Genomic DNA, 13,803 nt, shown 5'->3' on the forward strand with positions numbered 1-13,803 from the left:
ACCATTAAGTTCTATCTTTTAGAGCTTAGTGGAAGTCAAGAAGCTATATGTGGCAAGAAGCATGTGATCTTTGTTTCACACAGTCACTTAACAGACTCAGGCTGATAGAGATGCCACCATATTATTAACACTCACGACAGTTAAAGAGGCATCTGCAGAGGTCTCCTATCATTTGTTCAGTGTTTCAGACTAGGAGTGCACATGCATTTCCATTCAATACCTATTGGGTAAAAATCATGAGCTCAATCAACTGTAAAGTGGAAGTGGAAGCGGGTGGGATGTTAGTGAGCCCTAGTGTCTCTGCCACGATATCCCAGTGAAAAGTCAATCAGGCATCCATGTCAAGTGTAGGTTGAGACAATGATTTAAAAACCATAGCATCTAGGAGGCATTTAAAGCCATCTTTTCTTATTACCTGAGTCACAGTAGCCTAAGAAGAGCAATACTACCAAATTTTTTCCTGATTAGGAGAAGTAAGAAATCCAGATTGGTAAAGTCCCTTCAAACTTCTCTGTAGTGAAACCTCACAAAACTAGTGAAAGTAATGTGTTAACATCTCTAAGAGGAAGGACATGATACCTGAGAAACCTACCCAGAAAGAGCCGGAGGCTCCGAGCACAGGGCCTGGGGTCTCTTATGTGGAAAGCAATAAGTGGAACTGTCCCTCTTAATACATGAAATCAAAATCAGAGAACTCAAAACCAGAGTCAAAAATCAGAGAAAAAGCTGGCAGCTCTATGCCACAGATACCACTAGATGTCACTAGTAGGCCAATGTTAGAAACCCTGGAGAAAAGAAAGAACAAATGAGGCCTAAGTGGAGAAGTAAAAAGTTCCCCAAGATAGCCACAGGTAGTAGTTAGTGGACCCAATGCCTGCACTGGCTACAACCATCCTATTGCAGAAATAAGAGGGAAGGAAGGCGGGGGAGGGAAGGAGGAAGGGAAGGAGAGAAGGTGGGAGAGATGATGAAATAGAAGTAGGATTCCTAAACTGTAATGACTTTAAAGTAGACTTCATGAGTTCTTGCTACTACCTAATGTGCAGGACTGAGCAGGTATAGTTTTAGGCAGTTCTCGTGTGTGTGTGTGTGTGTGTGTGTGTGTGTGTGTGTGTGTGTGTTCCTGAAGTGTAGTGAAACATTTATTCAAAATAAGATGTAAGGCCTATGGATTTAAAATATATCCTGTGTCATATTATTATTAATGTATATTAATTATACAAAAATGTTTCACCATGGTATTTCATGCTTACTCATATTATACTTTAATCAGATTAATCCCCTCCATTTCTCTTTTCCCTGCCCCTAGCCCCTATTTTGCAAATTTTCAATAGCTCTCTCTATACCATCTTCATACATAGACAAAATGTATTTTAGTATTGTTCACCTGCCATCATTCCCTTTTAAAATACAGAAAAATTCATAAATTTGCATGTCATCCTCACGGAGGGGCCGTGCTAATCCTGTATAGTTCAATTTTAGTATATGTGCTACCAAAGCCAGCACAAATGTAACCTTTAGGCCAAGGTAAAACAGAACTTTCCATAGAAATAACAATGCTTATTTAGCCCTTTGGTAGACACTAGCTAAGTCCTGCTAATATCCTCCATGTACCAACAAAATACTTCCAGATATCCAGCAGGAAAAAGAAATTATGATAACTAAAAATATTTTATTATCACTTTAGTAAATGACGGTAGCAACTAGATCGTTAACTTGTTTTCTGTCCAATAAAGCAAATAGTCAATGGAAAATTATGCCATGAAATATCACTGATCTGCCTAAACATACCCTGAATACTATAGAACCAGAACAAACTAAAATCCATTACTCTGCATTTCTCAGCTTTTTGCATGTTAAGGCTCATTATTAAAATAGTATTTATGTGGCCAGGCCCTGGTGGCTCACACGTAATCCTAGCTACCCTGGAGGCCAAGATCTGAGCATCCATGTTCAAAACCAGCCTTGGCAGGGAAGTCTGTGAGACTCTTATCTCCAATTAACCACCAAAAAATTGCAAGTGATGCTTGTGCTCAAAGTGGTAGAATTTCAGTATGGAGCACAAAAGCTCAGCACCCAGACCCTGAGTTCAAGAACTATGACTGACAAATAAATAAAGTACTATTTATAAACCAGAGGTGACAGTATACGTCTAATCCCAAATCCTTGGGAGATTGAGGAAAGCATATGGGGCCAAATAGACAAGACTCCTGAGTTCCCAGTATCCCAGGTCCATTGGGAAAGCTAGGGTTTGAAATCACTGTATCCTCATATTAAACACAGATAGAGGTGTTCCACCTAGGTTCACAGTGAACTCACTTGGGAATTAAAACAATGAATTCTGGCTCCCAAGATCTTTTCCACTGGTCTGAAGTACAGACATAACTTTTTAAAAATTTTTATTGTCAAACTGATGTACAGAGAGGCTAAAGTTTCATACGTTAGGCATTGGATACATTTCTTGTACTGTTTGTTACCTCGTCCCTCATTCCTCCCTTCCCCCCCACCCCATTGCCCTACCTTCCCATGAGTTGTTCAGTTCATTTACACCGTTTTTACAAGTATTGCTTTTGTAGTCATTTGTCATTTTTTTTTTTTTTTTTTGGCCAGTCCTGGGGCTTGGACTCAGGGCCTGAGCACTGTCCCTCGCTTCTTTTTGCTCAAGGCTAGCAATCTGCCACTTGAGCCACAGCGCCACTTCTGGCCATTTTCGGTATATGTGGTGCTGGGGAATTGAACCCAGGGCCTCACGTATATGAGGCAGGCACTCTTGCCACTAGGCCGTGTCCCCAGCCCCTCGTTTGTCTTTTTTACCCTGTGTCTCTCAATTTTGATTTTCCCTTTCAGTTTCCTAGTTCTAATACCAGTATACACGGTTTCCAATGTACTCAGATAAGATACTGAGATAGTACAAGCACAGGAAGGGGATACAAAAAGATCATCAATAATATAAGGTACGGTTACACATAGCACGTTGAATGTAGTTACAACAGTGATAGAACAATCGTTTCCATATCCTGGCATCCTTACATGTAATAGGACAGAAATTCTAATTCTGTTCTCTACTAGCATTCTTTCTGCACATGACAGTCTGATTTATATCCTTCCTTTTACCTTACCCAGTAAGGTACAAAACTAACATTACTCCACACCATATAGCTTTGCAATCTACAGGAAAGAATTCAAGCAATTGAAACTACTGACATCCAAATCTTACCAAATACACTAAGGAGAGAACACTTCTTGAGTTATCATGACAATCATCTTTTTCCTGTGTCTTTATAGACATGTAGTATTAAAATCAGGCAAAAGAGTCATTCTTACCAACATTCTCATCTTTCAGAATGAGTAAGAAGATACTTCTTCATTTGGAACTGAGCCACAATCAAGTGTTTTAAAGCTACCACAAGGCATTTCTCACATACCGCTGGAAGTGGCAGTAGTTGTCTTGGGTACTACAAATTTCAGCAGTCCAAATTGTGCATTCTTCCCTCCAAGAAGCCACACCCTCTTCTCTTGAGATCAGTTTCTTTTCTGCTATCAGAGTAGTTTTCTTTTTCAGGAAATATACATAATTGGTATGTCTGCACCTGGCACAGTGCAAAGTGAAATCACAAGGCCTTCTCTAAATGTGGTTAAGAATTAAAGATCTTACAACTGCACTACAAATAGAAACCAGGAAACAGGTTAGACACTAAAGCCTGATTAGGTTTCCTGCTTAACCAGAATCTTAGAGAGGGGACAAGACAAGCTGGCAAGAGTGTCTGGAGGAAAGACAGACTTTTCTTCATGCTATTCATCCAAACACTGTCATTGACTCAGAACCAAGAGGCATGCCACCACCATAATCTTGTTTGATTGATTAGTTCTTCCCCTAAATTTCTGACTGTACCAATAGTTACACTGGGTCTTTAAAGGCTCCTTATTTTAATAGAGCACTTAGACATGATGAAATTTCTGTATTAATCCTATATGGTTCTTTTAATGAACTTTTTTTTTAAGCTGGAAGGAGTTTTAATGTCACTAAAGGAACAGGATATTTTAAAGGGAGAACATACCTGTCCAACAGCTTTATATTCTAGAGAGAAGCTTTAGCTTTTTGGTCTGAAGTATATTATGTTCCCTTTTAAGACCCACAGTAGTGTTTTTGCAAAGAGAACTAATATATTAAGCTGTATGGCGATGTATTTTTAATCACCCATATACAGTCTATTATAAGAATTTTACCGGAATTTAGAGGCATCCCAATCTTCATAGTTATAAAAAAAAGAAGTGTACGCATATAAAAACTCCAGGTTACATGACTAAGCAACGACATTACCGGGAGTGAATATTCTTCCTGTATTCTGCAAGCTGCTTCAAGTACCTATTTGATGGCCATCTGTGCTTTTCAACAAAACTGTGTTCTTCCACTAAATATTAAGAGAAAAGAGGGTTAATTGAACATATTTTATTTTGGATCAGTTAAGGTATTAACTATTAAATTTCCTACACAGTAGATGAGATTCATTCTGTTATATACCCTTTCCTCTTCCCTGAAGCTTTCCAGAATCATTTAATACTACTTTAGGCAACACCAGGCTTTTTGTTGTGTTTGTTAAATGATTTCCAATTATAAGTGGCTTCTCCATACATTCACCAAGTAGTATTTATTATTTCCCTTTTCTTTTTCAGTAAAACCTTTGTCTGTCCTGGAGGGTATTCACTTATTTTCACTTAGTCTCTTTGAAGTGAACCTTCTAAACTCTGTACTCTTGTCCTACCTTCAACTCGGGCCTCGTTATCAAATAATCTATCCATTCTCTTGTGATTGCTACTGCTCCAGAGGACTGACTTCTCCTAAAGTTCATTCTTTGGTTTCTAGGCTTTCATGTTGGATCCCACCATTCTGAAACTCCAGATCTTTCACTTTGCTAGTTTCCCTAGTCTTGGTGAAACATACCCTACCCTAGCCTGCCAGTGGAATCATGTTTACTGAGTAAAACTTTATATAGAACTCTCAGCTATAAAACAGATAAAAGCAAACTACACTGAAAGGAAAATTCAAGAGAGATAATTTTTGCCCTCCTCTTTACCTTTCTCTTTCCTTCCTACCCACCCCTTTCTGTCCCCAACTGAAGACAACCTTCAGGCATTTCTGTGAAGAGCTTCTGTCCAGAGTTTGAAAGTACTTGACCAAGTATTCCTTAATTACCTTGTCATTTTCTGTTGTTGTTGGTCGTGGGGCTTGAACTCTGGGCCTTAGTGTTGTCCTTGAGCTTAAGAGCTCTTCAGCTCAAGGATAGTGCTCTACCACTTGAGGAGCCACAGAGCCACTTCCCGTTTTCTGGTGGCTAAGTGGAGATAGGAGTGTCAAAGACTTTCCTGCCTGGGCTGGCTTTGAACTGTAATCCTCAGATCTCAGCCTCTTGTGTAGCTAGGATTATAGGAATGAGCCACCAGCACCTGGTAATTTCCTTGTCTTTCCAGTTCAAGTTTCCCCCTTGCATCTATGCTGGATAATAGCATAAGCACACTGTAATTAATTGCAGATGAATCTGACTGTCTACTCTGAAAGCTATTCCATTTTCATTTCTTTCCTTTTATGTAGTATTAGGAATCTCACCCTTTGACTAGTTTCTGTCTTATAGTTTATCTTCAAAATAAAACAAAACCTAAGATCTCATTTACCACAAGTAAATGCTAAAAGGCAGTTTGACTACTTTATCTCTCAGACAAAATATGTACCGCACTTAAAAATGAATGCCATTCGAACTATAAAATAATCATCAGAAAATCTGTTGTGTAACATAAATCAAACTGCTTATGTAACGCAAGTAACAATAAATAAATGTGTCAGGCAGTTGTTGAATCACTTAAAGGGACTATATTAAATTTTCTTAACTTACCAAAACTACAGTTTTTACAATTATATCTCAAGAACAAAGACTACACATATTTGCTTTTTGCTATTAGAAATGGAATCCAGGCTTCTGCTCTACCACTTGAGCTGGGCACCGCCCCGCCCAAGCCCCAAGAAGCTTCTTCTCAAAGTGAAATTGGTGATCTACCTGAAAGGTCCTGAAATGCAGGCTTTTGACTGAAGATGAGGTAGTTAGTGGCAATGAAATGAAGTAGCCAGGTGGAGAGGCAATCAGAGTGGTGAAACTGCAAGACAATGAGAAGGAAAAAACATTGCACATAAGAATCACCATTATGAAATTGCAGCCAGACAACGGCCTGAGAGAAATCAAGGAGAAGCTTCCTTCCACGTTTGTCTCCGTAATGGGGCCTTCACGGGACTGTCACTGCAGAGAGAGGAGTGTTACTTATAAGTAATAATAAACACTTCATTCAACGAAGAAGCAGAAACGACACTAAGATGCTGCTGCTGAAGTGATTAAAAAAAACTGTTGCTCTTAAATACTGAATTGAAGCTTTTAATTCTCCGTCATAGAATTCCCTAGCTGCACTTGTACTTCCAGCACAGAAAAATATTATAGAGAGCACCAGCCAGGCGAGTCCATCTGAGGAGCAAACCCAGAACTATTTTGAGGAGGAAACACCATTGGCCAAAGGGTGTGAGTTTTCGTGTGCAAATATTTCTATGAGCAGGTAAGGTTTGAACAGCTGCTTTGAGTAGACCTGCGGTTACACTGAGCATGACTTCCTGCACAATTCTCCCCATGGTGAGTTCAAAAAGCTGCATGCTGAAGGAAACTGAGAGCAGTATGGCCACTGACATCAAAACCTTGGCGTCAAAACACTGACACTCACTAGTCCAGCCAATCACTAACTCAAAGAACGTGCTGAGTAAGTACAGTTTATTGCTGTTATCATCATCCTTGTGATACAATATGTGTAGCAGGTGGCTTCCCATATTATCCACACCTAAGTGTACAGCACAGTGCACTAAGTATACTCACGTACTTATGCCACTAGTAGCCCTATGGAGTTCCAGAACTATTTTATCACTCCAAACTGAAACTCCACACCCGTTACATAATAACTACTCTTAGCCTCCCATCCTTGGGCCCTGGTTATCTCTACTTTACTTTCTGTCATTATAAACCTGACTAATCTCAGTGTCTCATATGAGTGAAATGTTTAGCACCGTCTCTTAGCCTCATGTTTTCCAAGGCTCATTCACAGTGTAGCATATATCAATGCCATCCATTTATAAAGACCAACGGTATTATATTACATGTACATGGCACACTGTTCATCCTCATATAGACATTAGGATGTATCCAGCTTTGGTTGTGGATGGTGCTTTTCAGAATACTCACAAATGTTATAAAAGTGGTGGGTAAGTAGTAATATTATACAAGCATAGTAAATAGCATTAAATTAACATTATTATTTCATATCTTAAGGGAAAAACAAAAACAAGAACTTTCAATAAGCTATATAGGATGAAAATATTTTAATATAGGTTCAAAGCATACTGTATAAATAAACACATATCTCTTTTTATCACTACACAGAATTTCTGAGCTGGAAGGAACTTTACAGTTTTATGTCCTATCACATTTTAACTTTTTCCCCCTCTTTAAGCACATAAATATGAGTTAAAGGTAATGGAGTATGACATGTAGTTATTTTAACAAAAGCTATGAAGCCATCAGATGACTGACCCAGAGTAGATAACCTACCACCAGAAGGTCAGGACATCAGGACATGGCCTAAGGGTTATGACTTGGAAAGAGAATAGAAATCAGAGATCAAAGCTGGCTGTAAAATATGCTTCAAATGCACAATCTTATACTTTCTGATGAGTGTGTGTGTGTGTGTGTGTGTGTGTGTAGGTCTTGGGGCTTGAACTCAAGGCTAGAGCATGTCCCTTAGCTTGGTTGTGCAAGGCTGCTATTCTATTACTCGATCCATACTTCTACTTCCAGTTTTTTGCTGGTTAAATGGAGATTAAAGTCTCATGGACTTTTCTACCTGTGCTGGCTTTGAACTATGATCCTCAGATAGCGGCTTCCTTTTTAAAAGGTAGGATTATAGGTACATATCATTGGTGCCCTAGCTGGAATCTTACTTGTGACTAAGATTTAAGATACCACCATTGTAAGCTCTTGACATGAGATAGAAAGCATCTCTTTGTTAAAACTAGGTTTTCGGGAAAGTATATACTGTCATAGTAAGTTTAAACTGAAGTAAAAAAAAAAGGGAAAGGTATTAAAAAGTCCATAAACTAAATGTGATACAACCTCAGAGCTATATAAATAATATGGCAGTATTACCTATGAGCCACAGAAAAGAGCCAGAATTGTATGGACCCAGGTAGCCAAATATTAGATACAAATTCTAAGAACACATGCAAAATTTTAATATGAGAGTACATACAACTTTCCAGTATTCAACAAATTTTACATAGCTACTGCTTACATGGAAGAAGAGAAGGAATCGTCATTTTGGTCAGACATTGATTTGTTTGAGAAAAACAAACAAACAAACAAACAAGGATCTCTGGTATATTAACAGATGGAACATAGCCAAGCACTGGTGGCTCATGACTGTACTCCTAGCTACTTGGGAGGCTGAGATCTAAGGGTCATAGTTGAAGCTAGTCAAGGAAGGAAAGTCCATGAGACGCTTATCTAAATTTAACCATCAGAAAAATAAATAAATAAAAAAAGACCTGGAAGAGAAGATGTGGCAGCTCAAAGTGCGAGAGTTCTAGCCTTGAGAAAAAGAGCTCAGGGACAGCACCCAGGCCCTGAGTTCAAGCCCACAACAACATCAAAAAAAAAAAAAAAGAAAAGAAAGAAAGAAGTTCTTTGACAGAAATATGAACCAAAGTTAGAATCATGGTAGACAACTGAGAGAAGGTAGGAGAGAATGGAAAGAAAAGTGAAAAATACCCAAACTGCCCATCTCTCAAAGACATGGATGCTCAGTCAGTCTCAAACTGTGTTTCGCTAAATTCCTCACATAGCTGGTAAAACATTGAAAGAAAGGGAAACTGCAAGGATTAGCAAAGTAAACTAGTTTCTCCTATATAAAAGTTTCACTTCCTGACATACACAGGAAATGAATGAAGAGATAAACTAATTTCATCTAATCACGCCTATCATTCTACAGGGGCTCATCTTGTCATTTTCTTTTAGAAGCTCTGAGAACTCATATTTTTTTGGGGGGGAAGGGGGACTCAATGGAAATTCAATTTCCTATCATGCCTGTGTGACTCAGCAGAGCACTACACCCAAATGATTCTGGCTAAGGACCACTGCCGAAAGAAAAATTCCACATTCATTAATTCTGCTGCAACACTACGTAGTCACAGACAACACTGTGTCTCGTAAAAATATTTTTAAGATATCTTATAAAAGTATTTAAAGGGCCGGTCACTGTGGGGGCTCAGGACTAGCTGCCACCTTAGCCTAGAGACAGAGGAGTTCACCGCCACCCCTAGTCTGGTACCATGCATTTCACAGTGGCCTTCTGGAGACAATGCCTGAGTCCACAGAAGCGACTTGAGCACAGAGAACTTCAGGTGTGTACCACCATGACCAGCATGAATTCTTCACTGGAAGGACAAGCTGGCCACACAAAATGGACTCCCCAACCACTTCAGCCCATCACTGGAGGACAAGCAAGCACTCCAGTGCTGAAGCACATGTCCAAGGGCTCTGCAGCGAGAGAGGACTGGCCCCAGAACCTGGATTCTGCACATATTGGAGCATCATTTGGATGTGGATGGTTAGCTGACTGCTTGGCTAGCAGATTTGTTTTAGTCATCTGCAGTTATCATTCTTCCTTCCGTACTCGTGTGGATTTCACATACCACCTGGATGGAAGCAACTCATAATTCTCAAACACTGTCATTCCTCCCATGACTGTGTTTCTGAATCCTCTGAGCTCACCACCAAAGTGTGTGCAACATGTGCTCGTTGTGCATGGTCTAGGTGTGCAGCATGTCTAGTGCTCATGGCCAGCAGCCAGCAGCTCATGAGTACGTTCTAATCAAGACCTGATCAGAATACAAGTGACAGTAAATATGTGCAGAACAAGAGGATAGGGGCAGATAGCTATGTTTCTTGGTGCCACTTCCTGAAGAGCAGTTGGAAGCCTAGTGGAAACTCTGGTGACCACAGCTGTATGATGGAAGCCAGGAAAGTGGACTTGTAAAACTGTGCATGTATCTGGCAAGAGCAGGTCCCCCAAACAAACTAGACACTGTTGTACAGGGGAGGAGCTGTGGGAGCAGTTCTCATCATGATTCCACCCATTCTACCTGGATTACAAGATTCTAACCCCGCCCCCATTTTTTCATGTTTCTCTCTGACCAATGAGATACAAGAACTGGGGCCACACCCACATTCCACGTTACCTAGTTACACTGGTATTCCTTTTGGTGACTTACACCACTACCAGCCATTGGAGAGGGTAGAGGTGCTAAGTGGTGAGTGAGAGAACTGAGGTGATTTTTGGAAATAGAGTAGGAAACAGATAATCGTTTTTAGTGACTGTGAGAACAGAAGTGATTTCAAAGAGCCTGGGAATGGGGCCCCCTCATCTTTCCCATCCCAGTGCTGAGATGTCTGAAAAAACAAGAGAAAAGAAAATAGCTTCAGGAAAGAAACTCCTTCAAGAGTATCAGCAGAGAAATTGTCCTGACAGGCTTGCAGTTTCCAAGAGGAAGAAGAAAACAAAAAAGGGAGATATCCCCAAGACGAACACCACAGGGGACTGTCATTCAACTGATGGTGTAGCCAGAGATCACACTAACTCGGAGCCTTTGGACACAATGACAGCTGTCACAGTCCAGACTGTCCCGGGTCCCAATGACACCAAGGATCTAGAAAGGCGCTACCAACACCTGATGCTTGCCCTGGACTCCAGCAGAATACGCAACCAGCAGCTGTGGAGTGTGATTGAACAACTAAAGCAGGAAAGGAAAGAGCTCCAGGATCAACAGGGCAAAGAGAATGAGAAGATGGCCTGTATTGTGGAAGCACAGAAGATAGATCTGGAGCTCCACAAATTATCAATTCAGATGTTGGTTTCAGAAAATTCTGATTTCCAATCTGCCCTGGCCCACGTGCAGCAGCTGGCCAATGAAAGAGAAGCGGAGCATGCCGATCGTGCCAGCCGCCTGCAAGCTTCGCAGCAACGCGTGGAGGAGCTAGAGAGGACACTGTCTGCAGCCTTCACCATGCAGAATGAGGCAGAGACGAGCAACCTCGAGCTCACCAACACCCTGAATAACCTGAAGCTGCAGCTCCAGGACAAGATCAGAAGCTACGATAACCTGGAGGCAGAGAACACTAAGCTGCAGGAGAGGCTGGACGTGCTCCTGACGCAGAAGGCCGACACGGAGATCAAAAGTCCTGAGTTACAAGTACTGGAAGAGCGGGCAGAGTTGGAAAGACAACTAGACAGCATGAAAGCGTTGGTGGCAACATTAACGGTGGAGAGAGACACCTTTGCGGAGGACCTGAGGGTAGAGCGCTCCAGGTGGGATGAGAAGGCCCAGCAGCTGTTGGCGCAGAACAGCCAATTGACAGAGGAGAAAGAGCAAGGGGCGAGGCAGGTGTTGGAGCTGGAGAGCAACGTGATGGCGCTGAGAAAGCAGCTGGCAGAGCAGCAGGCCCAGGCCTTCCAGTTGCAGAAGGAGCTCAAGAACCTGGAAGAACAACATCACATCCAGATACAGGAAACCCAGAGCCTTCGTTTCCAGAACCTGGAGCAGCAGGAGAGGCTGAGGATATTGGAGAAGAAGGCCGAGGCATGGGAGCAGCAAGCTGAGGATCGACGCAAGAGCTTTGAGACCATGGAAAAGGAACGTGAGACCGTGCGATGCACACTGGTGCACAACCAAGAACTGAAACACCAGCTGGCCCAGCTGCGGGACGCCTTCCACAGGCTGAGTGAAGACAAGGAGGCGCTCGCCAGCATCCTGCACTCGGAGCAGCAGGACAAGAAACAGCTGCAGGAAAAGCTGGACCAGCTGGAGAAGAAGTCAACACAATGGAAAGAGATCGCTGACTCAAAGAGCCAAGCAGCTCAGAATTTGCAGGAGCTGCATGACCAGTACCTAGAGCAGCTGCGGGAGCTCAGAGCCGCCTGTGAGCGGCACGTGGCCTCCCATCAGCAGCTGACGTCCGAGAAGGAGGCCTTGCGGCAGCACCTGCTGAAGCAGACCCAGCTGCTGGAGCAGCTGCAGCAGGAGCAGGTGCAGACCAAGTCAGAGGACCAAATGGGACCTCAAAAGTTGCCGGACACATTGAAGTACCTAGAAGCACCAAGGCAGGAGAATGAGCAGCTTCAGGCCCAGCTGAGCGGCCTGGCTCTCCCGAGGGAAGGTCAAGGAATAAGCCTAAGAGAAGAAAAGGGTAAGAAGATGATACCCCCTGATGTGACAGTTCCAGAGTATGAAGCACTAGCAATTGCTCAATCAAAGGCAAACCTCAGGCAGCAGCTGCAGGAGCAGCAGGCCCACTGCAGGTGCCTGGCCAACCTGGAAGCCCAGTGCCAGACCAAGCTGGAGCATCAGGCCATCTTCCCCAAGAGCTGGAGCCATGGCGTGTCTGGAGACAGGAAGCAGAATGCACACATACCAAAGATCAAGCTGAAACTCCATTTCACCCACAACCTGCCTGACAAGGTGGACTACCAGAGTCAAGTGGACGGCCTCCACCATCAGTGTGACCAGCTGTCCAAACACATCAGTGCCATCCAAGAGTCTATAGTTTTCTACAAAGAACAGATGGACGTTCTTGATGAGATGTATCAGGAGAAAGACCAGTGTGTCACCCAGCTGTCCCAGGAGGTGAGTGAAAAGAAGAAGCAGCTGCAGGAGCTGCTACTGCACCTTGCAGGTGAAGGCACGGAGGGTCAGGACAAGATGCCGGCAGCCATCCACACCCTCGCTGCTGAGGGCCCCTCAGACCTGTTGCGCCCCACAAAGGTGGAAGTTATGGAGGAGCAGGAGCAAGGTTTTGAAGACATTCCACTTGAAGACAGTCTGGCACCTGCCCCAGGAGAGGCTGGGGTGTCTTGCCCCATGCTGAAGCCCACCACAGAGCAGATCATGCCTCTGTTGCCTGGTATCCAGCCCCACCAAGAGCCTGCAGGCCTGGGCAATGAGCCCTCCTTCCCATTCTTCTCGAGACTCATGCAAATGATGAGTTTGGGACAATGACTATCTAAAGACCTGGCAGCCACTCTGCTCTTACATTACTTTGGGAAATGGCAGCTGGTGGCACTCTCTGAGGCCTTGTTACAACGGGAGATGGGAAGGGGTAACTGCAGACCAGACAGGACAGACACTGCTAGGAGGTGGCCCAAACACAAGTTTGGAGAGCAACGGCATTGTTTTCGTTTATTGTACTAGTGACGTTATTTTATAACTCACTTCCATATTAGCCTATTCATTATATTATTTTCTGATAGAGTTTCATGTTTATTTAGGAAGTCGTTTTCCTACTTCTTCAGATTTGTTAAAGGAAACATTAATAGTTTCCTCAAATGAGTCATTTCATTATTAAACATTAGATGTATATGAATTCACCCATTTCTTAAAAACTGCAACACTGAATTTTCTCATTTATATTTTAAGATACCTCTATGATAGTACACTGAGAGTAGTACAGGTTATTAAACCTTACAGTTTGGAAAAAAGAAATAATTATTCCTAGAACAAACATAGGTGTCCGGTAGTGGAAAAACATACACTAAAGACGTACGGAAATGTAATGTAGAGTAATATGCACACTATAAAACATCTATGGTGAGATTATCAAGCACCAAGTTTGCACTTATGAATTTTTCAAGTGATGAATGTGGCATACTGTTCATTGGACCTGTTGAAAT

At 42.4% G+C, this 13,803-nt stretch overlaps 1 non-coding gene across 1 annotated transcript; it reads right to left on the reverse strand.

Moving 5' to 3' along the window:
• Positions 1 to 1,404: 1,404 nt before the first annotated feature.
• On the reverse strand, positions 1,405 to 1,506 carry LOC125345136. Its single transcript, XR_007209708.1, has one exon. It is a non-coding gene; the product is annotated as a U6 spliceosomal RNA (small nuclear RNA).
• Positions 1,507 to 13,803: the final 12,297 nt, after the last annotated feature.

This window comes from Perognathus longimembris, unplaced genomic scaffold (assembly GCF_023159225.1).
Source record: "Perognathus longimembris pacificus isolate PPM17 unplaced genomic scaffold, ASM2315922v1 HiC_scaffold_5340, whole genome shotgun sequence".
In the NCBI taxonomy this organism is placed as follows: domain Eukaryota; kingdom Metazoa; phylum Chordata; class Mammalia; order Rodentia; family Heteromyidae; genus Perognathus; species Perognathus longimembris.